Source organism: Pelodiscus sinensis, chromosome 1 (genome assembly GCF_049634645.1).
Source record: "Pelodiscus sinensis isolate JC-2024 chromosome 1, ASM4963464v1, whole genome shotgun sequence".
Classification (NCBI taxonomy): Eukaryota; Metazoa; Chordata; order Testudines; family Trionychidae; genus Pelodiscus; species Pelodiscus sinensis.
The window spans coordinates 263,785,149-263,812,382 of NC_134711.1; the positions used below are offsets into that span (position 1 = coordinate 263,785,149).

Genomic DNA, 27,234 nt, shown 5'->3' on the forward strand with positions numbered 1-27,234 from the left:
TTGCTTTGCAGTTTGGAGCCAGGAAGGGAGGGTAGATAGGAGAGGAGAATTCAGGGGCCTAAAGATACAGACAGTAAATGTGCATTCCAGAGAGTGGTTAATGGTCAAGAAAAGCAAGAGTGCACTGAGGCAAGACAGAGAGGAATGTTCAAGTTGTTCTTTGATTGATGGTCAGCAGAATGCCAAGGATCAAGAGAAAATAAGCACAAAAAGACATTTCAGTAGGGAAAACAAGGCATTAATAGTGAACATCATGCCTCATGCTGATGATGATTTATAGTCTGGCTTGCAGACAAAACCACTAATCTGGTGCAGCTAATAACTCTCAAGGCATGGAAAACGTGAAGCACTTTTTCAAAAACAATAGAGTACGCAACGGCCACAAAGTTTCTCTTGGAGGTTCCTTTCTTTTTTCTGAATCTCCTTAATCATTCAGTTTGCATGGTCATCAATACAGAACGAATTCTATGTTGCCAGTAAGACTACATTTGAAAATATTGTCATATAGTCCCAGGTTCTTACATTAAACAGAGTGAACCTAACATCATGATGCAGAGCGTTAGAGCGTTGGGAACTTATACCCTACAGATATATTTCCAAATGACATGCTTATATTCTCTAGTTAGCAAAGGCTATGTTTTCAGAGAGTTCATGGATTACAAATGGCATTTTAAAAAAAAAGTAGATTTCAAACAGATAATAAAATTATCTGCTATTTTTCTTTAATAGATTCCAAGGAAAGAAAAGATCATTTAATCATCTACTCATATATCATATAGCATAAAACTTCTCTAAAATAATTACTATAATATATTTTTAGAAAAAAATCCAATCTTGATTTTAAAATTGCCAGGGATGGAGAATCTCCATTATAACCCTTAGTAAATTGTTCCAATGATTAATTATCCACTCTATAAAAAGTATGTCTTATTTCCAGCCTGAACTTGTCTAGCTTCAGCTTCCAGCTATTTCATGATGCTATACCTTTCTCCATTCAACAGACCTGCCCATTATATTTGCTTCACATATATGTAATGATAGACTGTAATCAAGTCACACCTTAACCTTCTCTTTGTTAAGCTAAATAGATTGAGCTCTTTGACTCTGTTACTACAGGGCCCTTTCATATGTTAGGGTAAGTCCAGAACAATAAGGCTGTGACTAGACTACATGGCTCCGTCGATGGAGCCATGTAGATTTGTTTTTTTGGCAAAGGCAAATGAAGCCACGATTTAAATGATCGCGGCTTCATTTAAATTTACATGGCTGCCGCGCTGAGCCGACAAACAGCTGATCAGCTGTTTCTCCACTCAGCGCGCTAGTCTGGACGCTCCCCTGCCAACATCAAAGCCCTTTGTAGGCAGCCCCGGTAAACCTCATCCCACGAGGAATAACGGGGCTGCCGACAAAGGGCTTTGATGTTGGCAGGAGAGCGTCCAGACTAGCGCACTGAGCGGACAAACAGCTAATCAGCTGTTTGTCGGCTCAGCGCGGCAGCCATGTAAATTTAAATGAAGCCGCGATCATTTAAATCGCGGCTTCATTTGCCTTTGCCTATCTGTCTAATCTACATGGCTCCATCGATGGAGCCATGTAGTCTAGACACAGCCTTACTGTTCTGGACTTAATTCTGTTTGCAGATTATATGTGTGATCAAGTCATTATCAGTTGTGCTAAAGCTACTATTAATTTCCCCATGTTGGAAGCAATCTTTTTTGAGTTAGGAAACATTTCTGTGATATTTACAATTTCCAAGCCTGTTTCACTACTGGCAGTATGGTACCTCCAAAATATGTCACTCGAAATTTAAGTTGTCCATGATAACACAGGTTTTTTTTCCCTGTACATTTTAGATAGGTACTTAAGGAACCAGAAAACCCAATGTGATTTGCAAACACCAACACCATTTTGTGCCTTCTCTGTTAGAACACCGATCCATAAGCATTCAAGATGATTTTCTTCTGAGTTATCAGAGACAGGTAATGACACTTTTTTACAGAGTGCCCACCTGATCCTTCCTAGACAGGATGTAATTATTTTTTAAAACATTCCAATCATCGGAATCATCTAACCAAGTTTCAGTAACACCAACTATATCAAATTTATGCCCATAAATGAGGAATTCCAATTTCTCTTGTTTGTTTCCAAGACTCTAAGCATCGGTATACATGCAATTAAAGAACTTCTTCTTTGTGTCATTTGATTTTTTTATTAATTTGGTTCTCAGCATCTTGATTTTTTGATAAATAAAAGCTCCTCTCTCCTTTTACCTATCCCTAAGGGGAATGCTTCTCCTTCTACTGTGGTGGAGATCATCAAGATTGTTCTCCAAATGGCAGGTGAACCAATGTTCCACAAAACAATAAACCTCCATCACTTACCTAGTCAGCAATTCACTTCAAGAATCTTCTTGCCTTCTATCTTCCTTTATTCATGGGGCAGAAAGGATCTCCAAGAAGACTGTTTGGACATACTACTTCTTCACTACACTTCCATGTTCCCTGAAGTAATCTAGTATCCGCAAGATATCCCATGATGCAATGTCATTTGGAGACTACAAATATCTTAATTTTCATCCTTTGGCAACCTGCCAGTTGCATTCTTTGCAGAGGCATCAAACAGCATGCTTGTTTTCATAATAATACAATATTCATAAAATATGTATTCATACTCCTAGCATTCCCAGTATGGCTTCTACAGTAATTGATTCCTAACTATCAGTTCCTCTCCAACAGGAGATTGTTTTAGTGTCTTAGGTAGCACTTAACTCACTACAGAAACATATTGGAACATCAACTTGTATTGTATGATTTTCACGAAAGGAGATCTCATTCCTTCCCAAGGTTCCTGAGAGTATACCAAAATGCCTTTCATACGTATTGCTGTATGCAATGCATTTTAATTGACCAAATGGACCTGAGTAATTGTACTTGACAATGTAAGTAAAATGTTTCTAGTCTGGTGGCTGGTAGAGAATAGTGAATATAGGTCAGCCACTAAACTTCACTGTAATGGAGTTTTTAATATTAGGTTGCTACTTTGAAAAGAGACAGTCGATCTTTCTTGTTTTTTATTATAAAATCTCATGAATTAAAGAAAAAAGACAGCTTACCTATGAATTTTGCTATTTCCTGCACCACCACTACCCTCTTCTTATGCTCTCTCTCTCTTTCTTTCTCTCTCTCTCAACTTCTCATGTCTCCTCTTCTTCCTTTTTCAGTCCTCTTCAAAGGGATTTTTCTTTGCTGGCTATTACCTTTGGCTTGTCTTTACGTTATATGCACATGTATAGAACAAGAACAAACTACTAATTTTCTGTCACATTAAGCTGAGAGGAGAGTCTTGTGTTCTGTAAATCTTTACAAAATGAACACTTTTATTGAATCTAGTGGGAAATATTCCATGCTTTCTAAAACTGAAGTATTAATTGCAGAAGTGAAGTTCCTGCAACATCAAGGCTTTTAGTAGCATTTATTATGTTAGAAATATATCTCACAAATGGGTCAGAGGAAATGGCTGTTGATCATTCAGTTTGGAAAAGAAGATAGCTGGGAGCTTTGCTCTACTCAGTGCAGGTAGGCCAGTCTTAATGACACCTCTTGGCCTGTCCCTTCAGGAGCGCTATATGAACTTAGGTCTTGTCTTTTCTGACAAGCATAGGACCAGGAAATCACCATCACTGGTGCCAAGGAGGGAAGCTATAGTGTAGCTTAGAACACTTTCACCACTATGTCATCCAACTATATTCAGGGCAGGGTTTGGTGACATAGTGGGAAAAATGCCTGAACCCCATCTTCACTGCATGATCATGATTGTCCCTTCCGAACTTAAAGTCTACACGTCTATTTGCTACAGTTTCCTTTATTGTTACCAGAAGTGGAGCTATTTTGGACACTTATTTTGCCAGTGTAGATGCAAGAAGAGCAGTTTATCCTCACAATGGAATGGGAGTGAAGGTGAGAGTGCTAATTTAATCAAGCTAAAAGCAAACCAGTTTGGTGGGGGATATAGTTTTTGCTGTTCTTTGAAGTGGAAATGCTTGTGGGATATGTTTTTTATGTAATAAAGACCAGTAAAATAATTGATCTTGCAAAAACTTCACTTCCTCAAACCTCAGCCATCAAGTAGCAAAGATGCTTTATAATTGTAACGGAACACCGTTAACTATGTCCCTCACCTAAGCCAGGTAGAGTCGGCCAATAGGAATGTAGGTAGGAATTTCAAACTGGGACAAAGGAATTTTGGGGTTTTCTCTCCTTTGTCCCTGGGCAGTTTCTCTCCAGCTACTGAAGAAGACAGAATGTCTCCCTCCAAGAATAGACTCTTTACTATCTGTAAGTAGGATAAGGTTTTATGGTTTGGGAAATGGAATTACAGAGTCTTGGCCCATGGCGGGGTTTTCCCCATGAGTATATTAATTTGTGACTGTTCCATCTAGTCATTATGTTTGCAACAGGAATGTTGTGGTGATAATACAAGTTCTTTCTCTTTTCTTTTATTAACCTGGTATTGGTTAATTATTGTGTCCTGGTTTTTACTTTAGGGGTGAGATTTCCCAAGTGATCTCTCCCCTGATTTTCTTATCCTTACTTGGGTGGTGGCAGTGGATTTTATCCCCAAAATCTAGGTTGTTAATATTTTGGGAGGAAGTTTTATACCAAAGCCTGGTAGATAAGGTTTTGAGGTACTTTTGTGGGCCCCCTCTTCTTCATTTATCATGACAGAGTAGGGAAAAAGCCTTGACAACCTCATTCCCTCCAGTCATTCCCCTAAACTTTCCCCATTCCCTCAGCCTCCTCTACACACCCCAGATTGCTCCCCATTGCCTTCTCCCAGCCCCCCCCCCCCAGAAAATTTTCCATTTCTTTTCTCAACAATTTCAGTACCAGTCCCATCATCTAGGCCAGGGATGGGTAACCTCTAGCATGTGGTTCTTCAGGGTTAGCGGCTGACAGACTTCCGGATGCTTGGTTTACTTGGACATTTGCAGGCACAGAACCCAGCAGCTCCCAGTGGCTACGGTTAGCTGTTCCTGGTTAATGGGTGCTTCAAGAAGGGTCACCACTTTCCATGGCTCCCACTGGCCTGAACAGTGAACTACGGCCACTGGGAGCTGCAGGGCTTCATGCCAGCAGATGCTCAGGTAAACAAAGCATCTGATGGGCTGCCAGAAGCTAACCCTGACGAACTGCATACGGTCCACAGGCCAGAGGCTCCTCACCCCCAATGTAGGCCTACAGTTTTGGTGTTATATTCAGTCGCCTTCTTTCCTGCTTCCACTATATGAAAGTATGGCCCAGTTCTTGACAATGTCATTAAAAATTATACTTGCTACTCCATCTCAAACACCATACTTTTGCCAAGAGCACTTACAGCTTGTGGTATTAGGTCTCATTTCCTATTCTGGGCATTAATAAAAGCCCATCTTCTTTACAAAGATAACAGGTCAGAAAAAATCCACAAAGTCGAAATGATACAAATTTACAATTCCCCATTTCTATTTTCCTTAATACCTAGTGCAGGGGTGAGAGGCCTTTTGTCATTTATGGAACACATTTTTGGACCTCTCTTTCCTCAAAAAACATACAGTCATATAAAAATACCTAATTTCTGTTTCCAGATGTGTGTAACTATGAAAAAAGAGGAGCAAAGAAAAGTGCCTCTAAAGCTCAATAATAAATCTGAATGCTCGAAAACTTTATGCAGGTTTTATATGGATTCTTTTCTAGCTTTTGTATGGAAGAAAAAGCCTGTTTACCTTGGCAATGCTGTATTACAATGTACTGAGCTACATATTGCTTCTGGAATTCAGAGCTCCTTCTTAAAGAGACACACTTGGAAAGTTTTGTGTCCTTGTAGATGTGTAAAATGACAAAGGAGAATAGTATTGTGATACAATAAATTTTCACACAGGTATTTCCCCTCATTTTACGTACGATATTTGGAGTGTGTCACATAAATGTTCTTCCTTCATTTTCCATTCCCTTTTACAACTCTATTTTCTTTCCTTTTCAAACAGGAGATAAGTAGATTATATCTAGCATTTTTGTCTCTGCCACCATTATATTCTCCATCTGGAATTTCAACAATATGCGAATTTTATAATTTTAATAAAATAATAAGAATAAATGCAAGTTGTTGACCATTGATCAGTCATTTTATGGATAAGAAGGACTTTCTTATGTCTTTTCTCCATTTTTTTCTGCCTCAATACTCTATTCTCTTGTGTAACCTCCATCTATATGCTGCAATTCACTCATCTACATCTGCTTTTTGGAACAACAAAGAATCATCAGGAAATTAAGAAATAGGACTTGCATGGGGTAAGGACATCCTCAAAATGGAGGTGACAGGCACTTGTGGAGCATCAGGAAGTTGAGGTGAAATGGGATTTGCAGAGAGGTGCCAGATAGCAGTGCAAATATTTGTGGTTAAAAAGTAGAGCGAGTCTAAATCATGAAGTTCAGCTCCAGCTGCAGATCTGAATTTGAACTTCTCCAAATTTCACAACATTCTGATTTGGTGTTGTAGTTTAATTTATTAGGAAAGAGAGAGGCCTGAGGAGATATGGATCCAGATCTGAACCTCTCACAGGATACAGGGGTTTTCATTTACAATGTGATGTTTGGGCCCTTTCTCCAGCTAATAAAGAAACAGCTGCTGGGCAGAGTTCATTTTCTTTTTCTCAATAATTATGTGTGTGTTGAGTTGGTAAACACAGATCAATTAAGCCAAATTCTATATTGCACCTTTGGATAGGTCTTTTCTGACTGTGCAAAGTGGGTGTAAAACTCCAATAGATGAGAATGTACTTCTCATTTGTTCTGGTGCTAACATTTTGTGACCACTTTTTTCCACAGGGTTTAATGACAACTCAAGATGACATGCAGCGGAGAATCAGCCCAACAAGATTTTCACATGTACATTGTCATTCCATTTATATTTTGTGCCAGTTTTGTTTGAATATTTGAATAATAATTTACTTATAAGGAGAATATTCTGGAGAGACATAGCTGAGCAAGTGGACATGGAATGCTAAAGCGAGAGCAGATGCTTTTCCTTGGAGAGCAAGTTGAGAAAGGCACCTGATCATACTTACATTAAATCTTACCTCCTGAGACTGTGAGTGATGAGGCCCATATCCTTGATGAGGCAATCATCCATCCCTGTGTCATAAAATAAAGCAGCAAATATGTCCAATACCGCAAACGAAAATCAGTGCAGCTCCACAGTCTTTTGCCGAATGCCTCAGTGACTTTCATTCAAAACAAATAGAATTCATTAATCTGCCCAGTGAACTTGCTGATGAACCTACAAAACAAATCTCATCTAGTCCTGGAATGGATAGCACCAGCTGGATGAAGTAAATGCATTTTCCATATAAAAAAACAAGGCAACATGTGTTGCTAAAGAATATGTGGCATACAGCAGCAAAACACTTCCTTCTCAAAGTGTTATGGACTGTGAAATCTGGTTTTCCTCTGTGAAATCTGGTGTTTTGTGTACTTTTACCATATACTATACATATTTCACAAAGGAGATCAATATTTCTCAAATTGGGGGGGAGTTGATCCATGAAGGAGTGTAGGGGTGTCATTTTGAGGGTCATAGTATTGCCACCCTTACTTCTGTGCTGCCTTCAGAGCTAAGCAGCTGGAGAGCGGAACTGTTGGCTAGATGCCTAATTCTTCAGGTGGCAGCATAGAAGTAAAGGTGGCAATAGCATATCATAGCATCCTAACCTTTGTGTTGCTGCTGGCAGCAATGCTGGCTTCAGAGCTGGGCTACCAGCTAGCAGCTGCCACTCTCCAGCTGCCCAGCTCTGAAGGCAGCATTGCTGCCAGCAGCAGCGCAGAAGTAAGAATAGCAGTACTGCAACCCCTCCCTGCAATAACCTAACAACCTCCAACCTAGCATAACTCCTTTGTGGGTCAGGACCCGCATAATTATAACACTGTGAAATTTCAGATTTAAATAGCTGAAATTTATGGATTTTATGGATTTTAAATTCTCTGACTGTGAGATTGATCAAAATGGTCAGTGAATTTGGTAGGGCCCTAGTAATGAAGAATGTAAGGGAGTGTTCTACTTTCAAACTTCTGGCATTGCATATTGTACAAAATTTGTATTTAAAAATTCTATTCAGTCAGTGCCACCAGCAAGTTACACACACACACAAACTACTAAAAACTACCATATAAACTTACCATTATAACACTTACCTTCTTTCCCCTATTTATTTCTCTTTATGGCCCTCAATAGTAGCTGATTGCTAAGGCTTATTTACTCAGGCTTAGTCAACACTACAGACTTATGTCAGTGAAACTACATCACTCAGGATAGGAAAAGCCACACACTTGATCAATGTGGTTATAGTGACCTACCTCCCCACGCAGACAATGCTGTATTTATGGAAGGATTCTCACATGAACATAGTTATTCCTCTCAGGCCTTGTCTACACTAGGACTTTACATTGACTTTAGCCACATATGGTTGATTTTCTAAGTGATGCGTCCACACCACCAAGCCTCTCACGTTAGCCTTAAGGGTCACTGAAGTCAATTTCAGTACTCCTGCTTTTTATGAGGAATAATGCTATTCCCGACCTTCCATGGCCAAATTTACACTAGTGTAGCACAGTGTTGTCCAAAAGTTGAGGCTATTAGCCTCCAGGAGGCTTCCCATAGCTCACTGCTCTGAACGCTATGGCAAGAACTTGCAACTCTACTGCTCTCCCAGGGTATGTCTAGACTACACGCTTCTTTCAAAAGACAGCTTTTTGATCCGCTTTTTCTAAAGAGAACACACAGGCAAACTGGATGCTCTCTTTCGAAAAAGCTTTGTTTGCGTTCAAGAATGCTTTTTTTCGAAAGAGCTCTTTCGAAAAAAGGCATTCTTCCTTGTAAAATGAGGTTTACTGTTGTCAAAAAAACTGCCGCATTCTTTCAATTTAATTTCAAAAGAATGCAGTGGCAGTCTAGACGTGAGTGAATTTTTTTCGAAAAAAGGCCACTTTTAAAAAAAAAAAAAAAACCCTGTAGTCTAGACAAAGCCCCAGTGAGCTCAAAAAGCCAGGGGGAAAGTTGAATGGACTTTCCCATGTGGCCAGTGTTGCGAGCACATTTTGAGTGTGCAGCACACTGTGGCACGTGGAAATAACTTCAAACAATCTAACCAACAGTACTATCAAGGCTTCTGCTCCCAGAGACTCCATTTCTTAGGGGTGCAGAAAAGAACCACTATGGAATGTCTAGGAATCCTGGACCTCATCAAGATATGAGGAGATGAAGCCATCCTCACCAAGCTCCAAACCAGCAAGTGAAAAGCTGACATTTATGGCAGGATCACAAGCTGCGTGGGGCTAAAGGCTATTCTGCCCAGAAATGCAGAGTGAAAATCAAGGAGCTGCACCAGTCCTACCATAAGATGAAGGAGAAGAGTGGACAGTCTGGTTCAGCATCTCACATGTGATGCCTCTACAATGAGCTGGATACAATTTGGGTGTGTGTGGCTTCCCCAGAATTGTTCTGGAGTGCAGCCAAGACATGTCTGGTGTCAGCCTGGAGAACAGCATAGTAGTGGGGGGAAGGAGGAGGAGGAGTATGGCCACCCAGCAATCCCCAAAAGCCAGGAGCTGTTCATGATGCTGGATCCAGTTCCCTCCTCCCAGGATGTCTCCTAGTCCAGCACTGACTCTGGAGAGGGCACTTCCAGTGAATTCACAAACTTTTTCTAACTGCAAATGGATTAAGGCAATGGGATGTGAAGTGAGGAGCACTCTGTGCCTACATGGCATGGAGGGCACAGAACAACTTGTTAATGTATTTACAGATGGAGTGAGAGTCTTTTCTGCACAGCTCCATGAAGCTCTCACATAGGAACTCTTTAATCCTTCTCACGAGGTTTTTTGGGAAGGCTAGCCATCCTCTCAGAAGGCCACCTTCTCTCGCTAAGCCACCAGTAGGTGGTCTGGCATTATTGAACCACAAAACAGTGTAGCATAATGCCAGGTTTATGGCCACATTCAGACAGCATCCATTCCTGATCACTCTGTGACAATCTGCAGGAGATTGGAGGGGAACGTATTAGCACTTTCCCCAGGAGGCCACATATGCCATACACATATCCATCCCCATTCCCCATGAGCAGGAAAAGAAACAGTGTCCCTGGGATCCCATGTGTGCTGGACCCAGCGTGTGCCAGACACAGTGGAAAGCTACCCTCTCCTGTCCCCCTCCCCGCCTCTTGCCTACAGGCCAGGCTGGCTCCTTACCATGACTGCCTACCTCTGGACTGAGTGTATCCCTGTGCTCCCCTGGGAATTCTGTGAACCTGTTGTAAAATACACACTTTAAAGCAAACATTTGGCCTTGCATGGAACATATCTCCTTTGTCTTTTCAGAGACCATTGGTGTAGGCAAACATATTAGGGTTAGTCTTAACACAATGTATCTGCTGTAAAGTCTGTCCTTGTAGCTTTTCTTTGCAGCTGGACCAGAAGCAAACTCGGTGCATTTCCCCTCCCCACCCAAGCATCTCCCTGCCTGGCTCAGATCTGCAGGTGAAAATGTACGAGAGAACAGAAGTTCCATGAACAGATGGACTGCATGAACTCACTCATGGCGGAGATGCAGGTAGAGTTCCTGGACCAGATCACAGAGTGGCAGGAGAGAAAAGCTGCCAGGAGCAGCAGGCGAGACAGCAGGAGACCATGTTTGCCTCCCTGTCCATAATGGAAAATGTGATGTCCTGTCTGGAGAGGGCCTCCTCTCAGAACACCATCCGCTTTGATGTCATTCCTGGTCCCCCCCCCCCAGCCCTATCGCTTCCACCCCCAGCATCCCCAAGAGTCACCAGGGCCCCAGGACACAGGGAGGTGAGAACTCAATGGGATCCGTGCCCTCCAGGTCCCAGGAGGCAGAAGGCAGTCCCATCGGCATTCCTGAGGGCCCCCCCCCTTCCCTTCCAGTTTCCACTTCATTCCTTTCCCTGCTGTTTTCCCAAACAGAAATTCCTGTTCTTTGACTAATGGTCTCTTTATTGGTTGAACTGCAGGGCTGGTGTGGGGGATTAAAGGGAAACACAGGGAATGCAGGTACAACTTGTGGAGAGCCATGTGGTGTTTCTGATTTACATTGCCCCTTGCTGTGCTCTCCTGATTGTGCTCCTGTCTGGAAAAAAAGTTCTGGCATGCATGGAAGAGGCATCATGAACCTTTTCTGACAATCCCAGGTTGATATCAATGAAATGGCCCTTGTGATCCACCAGCACCTGCAGCACTATGGAGAAGTACCCCTTGTGGTTCATGTACTCCAAGGCAAGGTGGTCGGAGGGCCAAGATGGAGATGTGCATCCATCTATGGCCCCACCTCAGTTAGGGAAGCCCATTGCGACAAAGCCATCCATTATGGTGTCCATGTTCACCAGAGCCACACCCCCTGTAGCAGAATGTTATTAATGGCTTTGGCTACTCGTATGAGAATAGCCTCCCACTATAGACTTCCCCACTCCAAAATGATTTCCAACTGACTGTTACCTATCTGGTGTTGGAAACTTCCATAAGTCAGTTGCCACACACTCCTCCTTGGTCAGAGCAGGTCTTGGCCGTGTATTCTGGCACCACAGGGCAGGAACAGGCCATTCACAAAATTCAAGGAATGTGGCCTTCTGCATTTGGAAGTTCTTCAGCGACTGCTTATGTCTGCAACACAATGCGGTCCCACCAGTCTGAGCTTCTTGTGCCGCCAGAACCGGTGTTGCACTGTGTCCAGGGGACTGATTGGCGGTCGCGCTAACATCAGCACCAGGCCTTGCATGAGCAGCAATTCCATGCCATATGCCAAGCTTCATCCTTGTCCTCTTCTTGGACGAGTGATATGCGTACGCTGTCGAAGTACTGTGCCACTAGTCATACCACGACACACATGAACATGACAATGCTTTCCTGCAAACCGGGTTCCATGCTTGTGCCGCCTTGGCATCTGCATAGCACAGGCAACCAGGACACCAAAAGGCATGATGTCATTCCTGGTCCCTCCTCCCCCCCATCTCCCCTTTATCTCATGCAAGGGGGAAGGACTAGATGAGTGCACTGTCGACTTGTGGACCCAGCGGGCACCGTAAGCATAGCTCAGAATGTGAAGCTACCCACAGTATCTCACTCTCTGAATCAATGCTAGGCTCCCTAATGGAGACACATTGTTTCCAGAGCCAGCCCAAGCTACAGGATGACTGGGCTACCACCCGGGGCACCCCATTGTAGGGGGCACCGCAAGGGGCTGCCGGACCAGGTGGGGGCAGGGCCATGCATGCACCACACTCCTGGCGGTAGTGCCGCGCTGCTGGGGCCTGGGGCGCAGGAATGGCTCAGGCCAGCCCTGATTGTTTCAGACTACATTCGATTCTTCCCTACAGCGAGGACACGGACCTTTGACTTCACAAAATCAAGTGGTAAGAAATTGACCATATTAGATTCAACCTTATCCCATATTGTAGACATGCCTTCAATGAGGTAGAAAACCTACACTCGTTGGGAAAAGCACTCTCATCAGTGTATATAGCATCTTCAATAAATACTATAGCATTACAGCTGCATCAGTATATCTATGCAGTCTGTGTAGACCTGTCACTTAGGAAAGATGATAGTGAAATATACAAATAGTGACATCATTCTGGTGGGAACATCCGTGTTACTTTTTGTGGATAAACCATAGATTTTAGTAACATTGTTGCATAACCAACCAAACATTGGATATGAAATAGGTCTGACAAATCTAGAAATGAAATGAACAATAAAGAGTGAGTTTTGCTTAATTCTTTCCACTCCCCCCTTACCTTGACACCTACATGCAATCAGCAGCATTCACAATTTCAAGATTTGGAGGACGAAGAAGGAAACTCATATGCAATTATCAGGAGAAAAAGACTGTTGAAATTCTGTAAACAATTCATAGAAATGTCGGAAAATATTGTTCATCTGTTGGAGTTGCTTCAGTTAGATTTATTAAACTAAATAATAAAGCTCCATTCAAAAGCTATGTCTACACTGCAGCACTTTTTGGTATCCCGGAAAAGCTCTGCCGTGTCCAAGGAACACGTCTGCTTTTCCCCAAAAAAATTCGGAAAAATTGACATGCTTTTTTAGCATCCCTGTAAATCTCGTTTTACGAGGAAGAAGGGATGTTCCAAAAGAGGGTTTTTTTCCAACATTTGGCCCCATATATATGGGCCAAATAATGGAAAAGCCTCTTTCAGAAGAGCCTAAGCCTTGCATGCTCCTTAAAAAATTTAAAATTCACAATATTTCTACATAAAAAATAGCACATTAAATTAATTAAACTGTTACTTCCAGAAACATAAACAGATGTTCCCAAATCATAATTTCCAATACCAATAAATCCTCAACTCTGATCCTGCCTCTTCCCCAAATGCCCAAGAAAACAGATGAACTTTGTAACCTGCTCAATTCTGACTTGAGAAAATATTTTGAAATCAATGAGCCAAATTCTCAGCTAATATAAAGCAGTACAGATCCAGGGGGTCAATGTTTCTTGGAGCTTTTTCTCTCCTATGCGCCGTAAGACCTGCTGTTTCATTTCCTACTTCTAACAAACAGCTATCGAGAGGCAGACCTAAGCATCCAATTCCAAAAAACTAGATCTATCTGTGGCAGTTCTCAACACTATTTGGAGAAATAGGCAAAGTCGTGCAGGAATTCTTTTCATTACTTCTGTTTTAGACTGTATGTAGGAGTAGGACTCACACAGCAACCTGTATCCGGGTACACAATACAGAGTACAAGTACTGAATCCTGACTTTCAGTCTCCCATGCTTTTCTAATAGTCCCCACTGCAGAAAATGCACTAAATAGGCATTCTCAGTAACTATATAAGTGAGCCAGATAAACACACCAGAAATTATACAGATACCACCTACTTTGATAATGGCATCCAAATAGCCAACCTGTTTATTTCTCTAATTTTTTCCCCTTCATGATGGAGAGATTTTGCAGTTTGACATATTTTAATGTGTGTTTTCCGGAAGCCAGGATAATCCAAAAGTGGATGTGTGTAGTGTGAACATGTTACTCAAGGTAATTGGTCCAGATTGCCTTACGATAAGAATACTTATGAATACTTTAACTTGCATGGCTTATTTGTTAGCCATGGGAGGTGTGTATTTTAGTCTGTCAAATATTTGTAAAACACCAAAAGCAATGCAACCTTTGACCTGGATCACTGAAATTGCACCCAGTTCCACTGATTTTTTTTAGTCACCCAGCCTGTTTCCTACATTTGTCCCAAGCCTTATGAAGCATGCAGACAGAGTATGATCTTTGACATCTAGCCACCTGTATCCCATACTTTTTGTGTTAAAGAAATAAATGACAGGTCTGGAGATTGAGACCAGCTCTCCCTTTCTTATTCAAGTGCACAGCCTGCTGAGCTGCAAGACCCATGGGTGCTTTAAGTTATATCTAATTTTTCCCTCCTGCTAAACTTGCTGCTAGGCATGTGTTATGCAGTTTTAAATGACAAACTACCTTAACATTTTGTGTAAATAGCCTCCCTCATTGGCTTCAATAGGAGCAGTTTCATGATGATGGTTTCATTCTTTCATAGTCTGTATCATAAACTAACTGTCTGAACTCTCTTTTTACATATTCCTCTTTCTAGCCTTAATTGTACATTGCATAGCTTCCGTATTAATGCAGACAGTTTCTTTCCCAACTCAACAGCTGTTCCACCTGGAAGAAGTTTCCAAACTTACCAAATACCACAATTGTGCAAGCTTTTTGTTTAATCTTTGCAGTGGTTTCTTGTGGCCTCTGAGTTTTAGTAAAGGGAGCAACTTCTCCAATGTAACATTGATAATACTTCTATTGATTTCAGGGTGAGTATTTGCTGAATAATGTTCCACTTAACATGAACATGGGTGGCAAAATCTAGTTCTTAACAAACTTAATAGGCTTTGAGGGACTGATTCTTATCTCAGGCCAGTTTTAAACTAGTATAACTCAGTTCACTGAAATATTAAACCAGTTTTTAAAAAGAGCAGAATCTGAGCATTTTTCCTCTGTACTGTGGCACCAATTACTACATCATTGATCCTGCTTAAAGTACTTACTGGCATCATTCTTCTATTTATTTATCATCAAGTCAAGTATATTAAAAGTAATTTTGGCATAGCTCATTTCTACAAAATCAAAATATTTTATAAAATGTAAACCATATATAATATTGAACCACCTGACTTATCCTTAATTTAACATTTCACTATGGGGCTATGTTTACACCATGGGTTTTTCCGGAATACCTCTAGTATCCCGGAAAAACCCCACCATGTCCAGAGAACGCATATGCTCTTCCGCTTTTCTTTGCAGAAGTGCAGAAGCGCTCTTTCAGAAGCCCTGTCTTCCTCCTCCCACAAGGAAGAAGGGCTCTTCCGAAAGAGGAGGCTTTTTTCAAATATGACCCGGTGTAAATGGGCCAAATTTTGGAAAAGCCTCTTCTGAAAAAACTATCGGAAAAGGATACGCAAAGTGCAGAGCGCAATTTGCATACCTTTTCCCAGTAGATCATTGCAGTGTAGACATATCCTGGGTGTGGTTCACTGTCCCATATAGTGGCACTTAGGCCAATTACAGAAAGAGAGACTGAGTGTGCTCTACAGTCTTAGCTGGGAGCCAGCTGGCTTTTAGCTCAAGTAGTAGAGACTCATGTACTAAACTCCAGGGCTACATCTAGACTGGCATGATTTTCCGCAAAAGCACTTTTTGTGGAAAAGCGTCCGTGCCAATCTAGACGCGGTTTTGCACAAGAAAGCCCCAATCGCCATTTTCGCGATCAGGGCTTTTTTGTGCAAAACAATACCACGTTGTCTACACTGGCCCTCTTGTGCAAAAGCATTTGCGCAAGAGGGCTTTTGCCCGAACAGGAGCAGCATAGTATTTCCGCAAGAAGCACTGATTTCAGACAGTAGGAAGTCAGTGTTCTTGCGGAAATTCAAGCGGCCAGTGTAGACAGCTGGCAAGTCTAGATGCAGCCCAGAAGTCCCAGGTTCGGTTCTGCCTGAAAATGTTACACTTGGATCACAGATACATTACCAATTCCTAATAAATACTCTATTTTCTGAGAGGAAGTAGAAGAAGCTTACTGGGGGGAAAAAACCAAAAAGCAGTTTTGACATGAAGTGACAATATAAATTACAACATAATTAATACTAGGTCTTTCATCTACCTAGAGCCACAAGAATAGAGGCAGTTAAATTTCTCAGCGCCAATGTATTGACCTTCTAAGTAAGAGGTCTACATTGTTGGAAAATAGGGATCCGTAAAAGCCCCCCTTAACTTGTTTTTGGAAAAACTCAATTTCTTTGAGTCTTTTTAACAAGAGGGAACCAAGGTGACATGTTTGTAATGGAAATAACTTCCATTTCTATTTGCTTTATTATTATCCACTAATCTCAACTTGATTAGAGATTTCATGTTTTAAAATTAAATCTGATCATTTCTAATTCTGAGAAGCCTACAGAATGCAAAGAATTTTGAATATACTGTACTCTAAACAGGGAAATTTACATGAAAAAGTCCTAATGAGCTGTTCCAGTAAGCACAGCTTTGACACATGTTGTGAATGCATACTATGAATGCGAAGCAAGCATTGATACTACATTATTGCACTAAGAAACCAAGAATCTTCCTGAGCATTTTGTTTCAAATCACTTCTCATCCGGTGGACTCATACCATCCCAAATTTATAAGCCACACAAAATTTGAGACTAGTATCAGAGGGGTAGCCGTGTTAGTCTGAATCTGCAAAAACAACGAGAAGTCCTGTGGCACCTTATAGACTAACAGATTTACTGAAGTATAAGCTTTCGTGGGCAAAGACCCATTTCATCAGATGCAAAGACCGACATCTGACGAAGTGAGTCTTTGCCCATGAAAGCTTATACTCCAATAAATCTGTTAGTCTTGAAGGTGCCATAGGACTTCTCGTTGTTTTTGCAAAATTTGAGACTATGACTTGGCCTCAAACAATCTAAGAGTTAGTACAATTAAATTGCTCTCATGAATCCAGGAAAAACATAACACAGATTGCATTGAATTTTAGACTTTCTCGTCTTTAAATGAATATGTTTATCCCACAACCCATTTTATGAGACCCAGATACCCAGGTAGTGGAAAGAACTAACTTGTTCAGTATATTGCCCATCAGTCCTCCATTTATTCAATATCCATCTTTGACTAAAAACAATTAGTTTAGTTTTGGGCTATGTCTAGACTGCAGGCTTCTTTCGAAAGATGCTCTTTCGAAAGCATCTTTTGAAAGAGCATCTTTCGAAAGATCGCGTCTAGACTGCACGCGGATCTTTCGAAAGAAAAATCAGCTTTTTCGAAAGAGAGCACCCAGCGAGTCTGGATGCTCTCTTTCGAAGACGGCCTCTTTACATTGAAGAACGCCTTCCTTCGAAAGAGGAACTTTCGTAGGAAGGCGTTCTTCCTCGTGAAACGAGGTTTACCGCCATCGAAAGAAAAGCCGCGTTCTTTCGAAATAATTTCGAAAGAACACGGCTTGAGTCTGGACGCAGGGGAAGTTTTTTCGGGAAAAGGCTACTTTTCCCGAAAAAACCCCTGAGTCTGGACACGGCCTTGGAGTAATTTATCAAAAGATGTGCCTGGTGACAGAATAAATCAAGCACATTTCATCAACACTTCAATCCCGCTGATATTTGTGATAATTTTCAGATGACATGGCTCTATAAGAAGACAGACAGGATTATCCATTGCTTTAGGGGGGGAAATACTGATCTCTTTTTAATACTAAAACAATATAATCAGTATCAATGTTTAAAGGGGGATAATGGACAGCCCTCATTATTGATCATTTTAGACATATGCACAACCTAATAAATAAAAAAAAGTAAAATGGACTTTGTTTACAATGCTAAAAAAAAGACTTTCCCTGTATGCTTTGCAAATTAACCCCATAAATTCTAGAAAAATAAAACGAGTAGTATCGTTCTAGAATCAAAGGACCGTATATCAGACTGAAAACATCAGTTGTGAAAAGCAATGTCTGATATAATGCCACCTGGTGGTTGCTGAGAAGAAAACTTTCAGAGTCCAGAGAGCTCAATGCACTGAAGACCTCCACATTCCCTGTATGTCATCCTATGTAAAAATTATTATGGTAATATTGTAATTTATAACATAGCACTTCATTTCTTTCATAGTGAGATATGTAGTTGCCTCACTAAGCTTCACAACACCCATCTAGAGAAAGTGTTAGTATCATCATTCTACTGAAGAGCAAACAAGATAATAGCCACACACACAGCCCCAGAATGGAAAGACCCGACTTAGGATATTGTCATAAGAGGTCAAGGAATGGGATTGTGAGCTGCCTCTGACCCCGCTCCTAGTAATAAATACATGTTCTGTTGTTACTGAGCTTGCATTGGTGTCATCACAACCCTCTAGAAGAAGACTGTGAGGTCACACAACAGGCGTAGTCATAGAGGGTGCGTCTAGACAGGCAAGATTTTGTGCTTTTGCGCAAAATCTTGCCAGCTGTCTAAACTGGCTGCGAGAATTTGTGCAAGAACACTGACAATGTAATGTAAGATTGTCAGTGTTCTTGCGCAAGAACTCTGACTCTCCCGCTCAGGAAAAAGCCCTCCTGCACAAGTGTTCTTGCACAAGAGGGCCAGTGTAAACAGGGACAGGAATTTTTTGCGTAAGAAAGCCCCGATGGCAAAAATGGCCGCCGGAGCTTTCTTGCACAAAACCACTTCTATACTGGGCAGAGATGCTTTTGCGCAAAAGCAAATCTTTTGCGCAAAGGCACTTGACAATCTAGATGCTCTTTTGCGGAAGTTCTTTTAACGGAAAAACTTTTCCGTTAAAAGTATTTCCACAAAATCATGCCAGTCTAGACATAGCCAGAGTGTATAGAGTAGGCAAAACTCCAATGATGTCAGGGGATGAACTGAAAGGGTTGCAAGGATTGGAAAGAGTTGTGCACAAAAGCTTAGCAGTTAGTATCTCCTAACAGTGCTTCCTACCAGATGGCTTCACTTCCCTCTGACCTCAAATGCTGCTCTGATGGACACAGCTAATTAAAGGATATCTCGGACTCATTCCGTTTTGCCCACTCTTTCCCCTTAGTAATTATTCATTCCCTGGCCTGGAGTTGCACAGAAAGGATTGCAAATCAGGACTTCTCCAGTGTCAGAGGCAAGCAAGCATACTTGCACCCCTGACCATTGGGTGCCTGTCATTTCTCTACCCCTGCAGCTTTGTGGCAGGGTTGCTGTCCCACTTGCCCTATCTTGGTTACATCCCTGCATCTCCATGTCCCAATTGGTTCTTCCCCTGCATCCACAGCTATTGAATCCCCCCTGCCTCAGCTCACCAGAAAAATGAGGAGTAAGGGTTATTTCGAGGGAAGGGTTTTATCTCAAAAGAACCCCATTTTTCTCTCAAAATAGTGCAATTGCAAAATAGTGCATAAAGCGATTATGCAAATGAAGTGTGGGATATTTAAATCCCCACTTCATTTGCAATTTTGGGTGTCTGCATTTGCATTCCGAGAGAGAGAGAGAGAGGAATGAAGTGTAGACATACCCTTAGTCCTTTCTCTCTCCTTCCCCTCATTTCTTCAGCTGTGAACTTCTCCATTTCCTCTCTCTTCTCATCAACTGCTTTAGCAAGCCTGCCCACCTCCCTATTATCAACATTTGTTGACTGAAAACCATGTAACTTTTTAAATTGCAGGGGTGCACTTCTGAGGGTATTTTTTCCTTAACTAGCCCTAATAAAGTTTAAAAATTATGACCATGACTGAATGAGTGATTCAGAACACCCTGTCCAGTCAGATCTTGCTATCTTTCATGGCTTATAAGATGTAAAAGAATTTTCAAATATTTTTCCTTCTCCTAAACTTAAAAAATTCCAAAACTACACTCAGATTTATAGTTTCAGGACTAGAACTCATAGATATTCTGTGGAATTTATGGGTTGGTGCCACAATTTGTATGTAAATTATTTCCAAGCTTGAAGGCACTCGGTTATTAAATTATTCAACTGTAAATCACTAAAGGTATGTTAAGCAATTATTAGGTTGTCTCCCTACTCCATCTATGAAAGTATTTGAACTTCTGTAACAAAATGTGTTTGATGTTAGCAGCCATGCTCTCTACTTACAGTTACATACAGGCAGTCCCCGGGTTACGTACAAGATAGGGACTGTAGGTTTGGTCTTAAGCTGAATCTGTATGTAAGTCGGAACTGGCGTCCAGATTCAACCGCTGCTAAAACTGACCAGCGGCTGACTACAGGAAGCCCGAGGCAGAGTTGCTCTGCCCTGGGCTTCCTGGAATCAGCCGCTGATCAGTTTCAACAGCGGCTGAATCGGGATGCCAGTTCTGACTTACATACAGATTCAACTTAAGAACCCCAGGCATCCCCAAGTCAGCTGCTGCTGAAACTGATCAGCGGCTGATTCCAGGAAGCCCAGAGCAGAGCCCCCAGCTGCTCTACCACAGGTGTCCCAAGAAAAGCTTGGTCTGCTGGGGGGGGGGGGGGCGCACTAGCTGCTCTCCCCACCCCAGCAGACCAGGGAAACGCGGGCGGCGGGACCAAGACGCACCGTGGTCCCGCCGCCCCAGTCCTCCGTGTCTCCCTGGTCTGCTGGGTCCCCCCCCCCCCCCCCGCCAGCAGACCAGGGAGAGGCGAAGCAAAGCCGCAGAGCAAAGCTGCGGAGGACCCGGGTGGGGTGACCGCCCAGACATGCCGCGGTCCTGCCGCCTGGGTCCTCCGCAGCTTTGCTCCGCGTCTCCCTGGTCTGCTGGGGGCGGCCCGCGTTCGTAAGTGTGGATCCAACATAAGTCGGATCCGCGTAACCCGGGGACTGCCTGTATTGTTAATTTCTTCATGCTGATTAAATATATCCAACATAAATTCTAACAGATCTTCCTAAATAAATTGTCTTTAGTAAAAGTTCTGATGCTTTTGTGATTCCAATTTGTTAAGTTGTGTTTAGGAACTTAAGCCTGAACTAGAGAAGACAACACTGGAAAGATAGAAAATGGCAGGGATCTTTGTGTTTCCCTCCTTCCCCCAAAAAATCCATTGCTAAAGGACTCAACATTCAGTTTCAGGGATAATTGACTGAAGGATTTAAAGGCTTTTAAAGCCAGTTGTTTTTCTTATATATTTACTAACCTGGCCAGAATTTTCATGAGACCTCACAACATTGGATGTTGATCTCTTTTGAAAGTCAAGTGCCATAGTGGAGGCTATAGGATATTAAGCATAACCAACACATAATCAAGATCATAAACTCATTATGTTACGGAAGTAATCACAAGTGAGACTTTCAAAGACACTCAGCATTGGCCTAACTTCTAATAAAGTCAATGAGGGTTTGACTACTGAATTTAATGGGAGCAGTGTTAGGCCAATGTTAAGCTTTCAGTAGGACATTAAACAATGTGACTAACATCCACCAAATATTATGCCATCCACCAAATGTGGTTTATTCTCTTCTTTGTCCTTACGCCGGGAGGAGAATTGTGTGTGCAAAAAAGTGTTGTGTTTAGTAGAGACTTTTGGGGGGAGAGGCCTCTCTCTCACTCTCTCGCTCTCTCTCACTCTCTCTTTAATGTTCATGTTGTTATGTACTTATGTGAGGGTATGTCTACACTACCCCCCTAGTTCGAACTAGGGGGGTAATGTATGCATACCGAACTTGCTAATGAAGCCCGGGATTTGAATTTCCCGGGCTTCATTAGCATAAAGCCGGCGCCGCCATTTTTAAAAGCCGGCTAGTGCGAACCCCGTGCCGCGCGGCTACACGCGGCACGGGGTTCACACTAGCCGGCTTTTAAAAATGGTGGCGCCGGCTTTATGCTAATGAAGCCCAGGAAATTCAAATCCTGGGCTTCATTAGCAAGTTTGGTATGCATACATTACCCCCCTAGTTCGAACTAGGGGGGTAGTGTAGACATACCCTTAGAGAAGGCAGGTCAAAGAAATGCACCTTGCAAATTAGGAAATGATGAGGTTTCTGATGTTCCTTAAGTCCTTATGGGAGTTTATTACATAGACTAGGGCCAATCTCTGAGAAAGCTCTGTCCCCTGCATAGATAAGCTTTACCCTATGATAAAACAGTATGGATTTGTCAACTGCAGTCTCCAGTATATTAGGCTATGTTATGTGGAGTTTGTTGACAAGACCTTGACATGGAATCAATATTCCATGGGAAGCCACTGCAGAGAAAGGATGAATGTGCTTGATATGCTCATAATGGCGCATGCAGCTGAGGAGACACAATGAAGTAAGCTGTTGGTCCAACTAATGTTTATCAGGTTCTCCAGGTTTTACAATAAAATCCTTTTCTGGTCTTGTTTTGCTGAATAAATGATCATCCACCTAAATCACAAATACTTCATCACTCAAGTCACCAGGATTCCAGGCTGCACTGGTGCAGTTATGACAGATGTGATTTGCAACTGGTTGGCAGCAGCCTTTGGTTAGAATGTTTTTAATCTCTGAAGCACAGAAATGTGCTTCCCATCATTAACGGATGTATTACTGGCAAAAGGCAATGAAATAAACTCCAGATTCAATCTATCCTCCACAAGGATGTTCTTTATCATAAAAACAATTACTTCACTTGTTTCACTGCTGTCTTGATAAAAATCAAGGCCTGACTTGACCCCATGCTTTCAGACAAGTACTCACAACAAGTGGAATTGACTTCTTATTTCCTAACTTTGATCCATGAGAGTCAACCAACCATGAGGTCACAAGCATAGAGGTCACTTTAAATCACGTCCTGTGATTATGTGAATATTTTCCACAGTGCTGCATGCTTTTCTATGCCTTCAAGCTTTTCTTTGCTGACAATTTTTATGAGTCTGGGTGAAAGTTGTACAGCAACTTCTCGCTGCATTCTTCACTAAAGAATGGAGAGCAATTCTTTCACTGGAGTAAACTGGCACAGTTCCATTGAAGCTAACAGAGCTCTGCTGAATTACACCAATTGAGAACTGACTTTGGTAATATATGGCTCAGTGGTATCTGACTGTAACATTAGCACAACTGGTCTTCTGTGCCTTAGTTGGAATCAGTTACAGACTTAATTTTAAAGATTCAGAATCATAAATATATTATAGCTCCTATACTCCAGGAGTGATGAAAAGAGTGTTTCTCTTTAGCAGTTATATATTTATACTCCGCCTGTTGTAAAATATTGTGGGTTAAATATATATAAAACTTTTCTGAAATTTTCTAACTTCGAGTGGTTAATATTATCTGAGTTATAGTTGTAAAAAAATAGTCACATTAACTAAACAAAAAACAGGACTATGTAGCACTTTAAAGACTAAAGCTCATCACCTAATAAACCATCTTGTTAGTCTTTAAAGTCCTGGTTTTTGTTTCAGCTACACCAGACTAACACGGCTACATTTCTATCACTGTTAAATAAATAGAATTTTAAAATTTAGAAATTCATCTGTGCTATATAATTCTTGGATTAGTAGTATAACCTTTCATGTCAGTGATTTTTTAAACAATCGTAGCTGCTGAGCGGAGACTAGAAAGCTGTAGAGAAACAAATAAGACAATTGTTTTGACTTTGTTGCTTATGGCTATTGACCTCTTAATGTTTTTCATTTTATACTTCATATTTTTCTTCTTCTTTTATATATCTCTTGTCCCAGCCACTAGACTATTTGTATATGGTCTTTGTTTTATTTGCTTTGGAATTTTGACCTTCATTCTAGGTCTTTACTCTTTCTACTCATGTACAGGTTGTACCTCCCTTAACTGGGACTCCCTGGTCTGGCAACATCTGAGGTTCGCCACCAACTATGACGTTCCTGGACCACAGAGCTTAGTAACAGGGAGGTCTGGCAGTGGGGCAGCAGTGCTGGAGGGGCACCAGCAACTCAGTTGGAAGCCCAGTGGGGGTGGGAATGGGCAGCACAGTAGGGAGTTTGGACCCCAGCAGCATCTGTGGAGCGCCAGCCCCAGCGGCAGCCAGGGAACTCTGGCCCCGACCATGAAGCTCCAGTCCCAGCCCTCCTCCCCAGCTCTGGCTGCACAGCTCTGACCCCAGCTGCAGAACCAGGTGGCTGTGGAGCTTTGCCCCACCTATAGAGCTTCGGTCATGGCACTCTGGCCCCAGCAGCAGCGGGGCCAGCAGCAGATACAGAGCCCGAGGGAGGGGTTGGAGCAACAGCAGGGGTGGGCTGGAGCCCTAACTCAGTGACAGCACAGGTCAGAAGAGAAGGGGCCTCCCCTGGTCCAGCAAATTCCCTCGTTCGGGACCAGTCAGGCACCAAGGATGCCGGAAGAGCGAGATCCAACCTGTACTATAAGACAGAGGTAGTTGTTTAGCAAATGACTTTTGTTTTTTCCCTCGGGACTATTGAGAATTATCATGAGTGATGAAAATTTTAAGTTGGAAGATTAAGAATGGTCCAGGAACTAAGCTTTCTGGTAGTGATGAATTAACTACAAAGCATTTGAATAAGTAGGTTTGAATGTGGTTGCCTTACTGATCCTTGTGTGAATCACAGCAAATCCACAGAATTGAACTGGAAATATCTGAAGCATATATCTGCTTACAAGATTTATTAGCAGTAGGATAAATTTGTATTGCATTAGCACTTAATGTTTCCCAAAATATTTAGTTCTTATATAACACTGCTGCACTGCACGTACAGAATGAAAAGATAGATTGTTCTTGCCCCAAGAGCTTTGTGTCCAGGAAGCCCAGAATTTCTACTGATGCAGCAAAAGCAGGAGTATGTTTCTGAATTCCACTTCAGTTCCTTGTTGAAATTGAAAATACAGAGTGATAGGAAAATAAACAACAACCGTGATTAAAGTAGCCCTCTTTGAGGCCTGGGTCAAGTTCTTTTTTCCCCAAAAAGGTTTGCTCACCCTTAATTTCTAGGCTGAGCTGTCTCAACCCAGATAGAGGAGGAACCAGTTCTGCACCTGCAGATCTTATTTACTTCTTATGACTATGAAGGGTATGGATCACCCAGGAATGCTTTGTTCCCTTTTGGTGATAGCTAACAATATTCAGAATGACTGTTAATGTCAACTTCTTTTTTTAATTTACTAAGTGGTCTGCAAGAAACTAAATGACAGCTTACATTCATGGCTAAAATTCTGCTCTCTCCCTAAAGTCGAGGAACATTTTGCCATGGACTGGAGTTCCTGAGGGGTGCTTGACCCTTGCTCTGTCCCACGCCGCACCCTTACTCCCACCCACCCCCACCTCATTGTGTCATGTCCCATCCTGCCTCTGTGCCTTTCCATCCTATTCCACCCTCTCACCCTGCCTCTTCCTGGCCCAGTTCCTTCCCTTCCCCCACAGCACGACTTGAGCAGCTGATCACTGGTGGATGGGCAGGAGGCACTGGAGAGGAAGGGGGACTAGCCACCAGTGGATACTGAGCACCACTATTTTTTAAGTGGGTACTCTAGCCCCAAAGCACCCACAGAGGATTTAAATATCCCGGGTTTCATTTGCAACTTCGATTGCCTACATTAACCACCCTAGTTCGAACTAGGGTGGTAGTGTAGACATACCCTTGGTGCCTGTGACAATCACACTGTCCTCCCTAGTTGCTAAATGGAAGGATGTCCCAGATAATTGGGAGAAGATTTGCAGGGGTCCTAGAAAATGGGTTTGAGAAACACTATGAAAAATATAGATAAACTGCAGAGCTACAATTCATTTGCAAATCTGACACCATCAATTTAGGATTAAACAAAGACTGTGAATGGTTAGCCAAGTACAAAAGCAGTTTCTCCTCCCTTGGTGTTCACATCACCTCCACATCAGCTGCTAGAAGTGGGCCACATCCTCCCTGACTGAATCGACCTCGCTATCTCTGGCCTTCCTCTTGATTGGTACTCCTTTCTTTTCATGTGCCTGTATATTTATACCTGCCTCTGGAAGTTCCACTACATACATCTGATGAAGTGGGTCTTTGCCCATAAAAGCTTATGCTCCAATAAATCTGTTAGTCTACAAGGTGCCACCAGACCCTCTGATTCTTATCAGAATTATACTAACAGAATTTTTATGTAACTACAGTAGAGTCCCTATCATCCGACATAAACGGGACTGACACATGGTCGGATTACCGAATATGTCGGATGATAGGGACAGCTGCCGGGGAAGAAGCAGCCCTGGCAGGAGCCCCATCAGCTGATCCTAGAGAGCACAGGGACAGCTGCTGCTGCTGCCGCTGGGAAAGAAGCGGCCCCGGCAGGAGCTTCATCAGTGGCTCCAGAGCATGGGGTGGGAGAACGGCCCCACTCGCTGCCCCGTTGTCCCAGGCAGGAGCGGCAGCAGCTGCTCCAAGAGAGTGACGGGGCAGCAAGCGAGGCCATTGTCCCCGCCCACGCTGTATCCGACCCTGCAGCTCCTGGGGACAAAATCCCCGGGAGCTGCAGATTCAGATAAAGCGGAGTGTCGGATTACCGGGAGTCGGATAATCCGGACTCCACTGTATATGGGAGTTTCTTTTTTTTTTTAACACCTAAGATGTGAGTCTTCTATTAGTAGCATTTTGTTTGTTTAGATGGAATGTGGCCATTATACTGTCACCTGACATACCATCCCAGGGTACGTCTACACTACAGCGCTAGTTCGAACTAACTTAGTTCGAATTAGTTAATTCGAACTAAGCTAGTTCGAACTAACGCATCTAGAACTAAAAACTAGTTCGAACTAGCGTTTTGCTAGTTCGAACTAGTAAGTCCACATTGAGTGGACTCTGAACAGGGCTTAATGATGGCCGGAAGCAGTGCCGGCAGGGCATAAAAGGAGGACTTAGAGCGTGGAGATACTGTCTCAGGCTAGCCGAGGGCTGCGCTTAAAGGGTCCCGACCCCCACCCCGGACACACAGTTCTAAGGGGTGCCCCGCTTGCAAAGAAGTTCTGGCTTGGAGTGCCCTGAGTGCCCACACTGGGCACATCACACCACTCGGCCATCAGCCCGGCTGCACTTGCCGCAGGCTGCCATCTGGGGAGAGGGAGTAATTGGGGGGCTGCAGGAGAGCTTCCACCCCCAGAAGCCCGCAGAGCCAGCCCAGTCCTCCCCATCGGGGGCTCGTGCCCCATTCCTCCCTCACCTTCTTCCACTTGCCCTTCCCTAGCCCCCCTTCTTATTGATGTACAAAATAAAGCTAATG

General features: G+C 42.6%; 2 long non-coding RNA genes across 3 annotated transcripts in view; one reads left to right on the forward strand and one right to left on the reverse strand.

Annotated features, from left to right (window-relative positions):
* LOC112544700 (uncharacterized) overlaps positions 1-6,965 on the forward strand; it is a 55,598-nt gene extending 48,633 nt beyond the window's left edge. The window contains exon 5 of the long non-coding RNA XR_003088032.2: positions 6,861-6,965. This is a non-coding gene — a long non-coding RNA (uncharacterized LOC112544700). The remainder of the gene's footprint in view (positions 1-6,860) is intronic.
* A 146-nt stretch (positions 6,966-7,111) lies between these two features.
* The window catches only part of LOC142826457 (uncharacterized), a 212,700-nt gene continuing 192,577 nt past the window's right edge, over positions 7,112-27,234 (reverse strand). For both annotated transcript variants that reach the window (XR_012900584.1, XR_012900583.1), the window contains one exon: positions 7,112-7,166. This is a non-coding gene — a long non-coding RNA (uncharacterized LOC142826457). The remainder of the gene's footprint in view (positions 7,167-27,234) is intronic.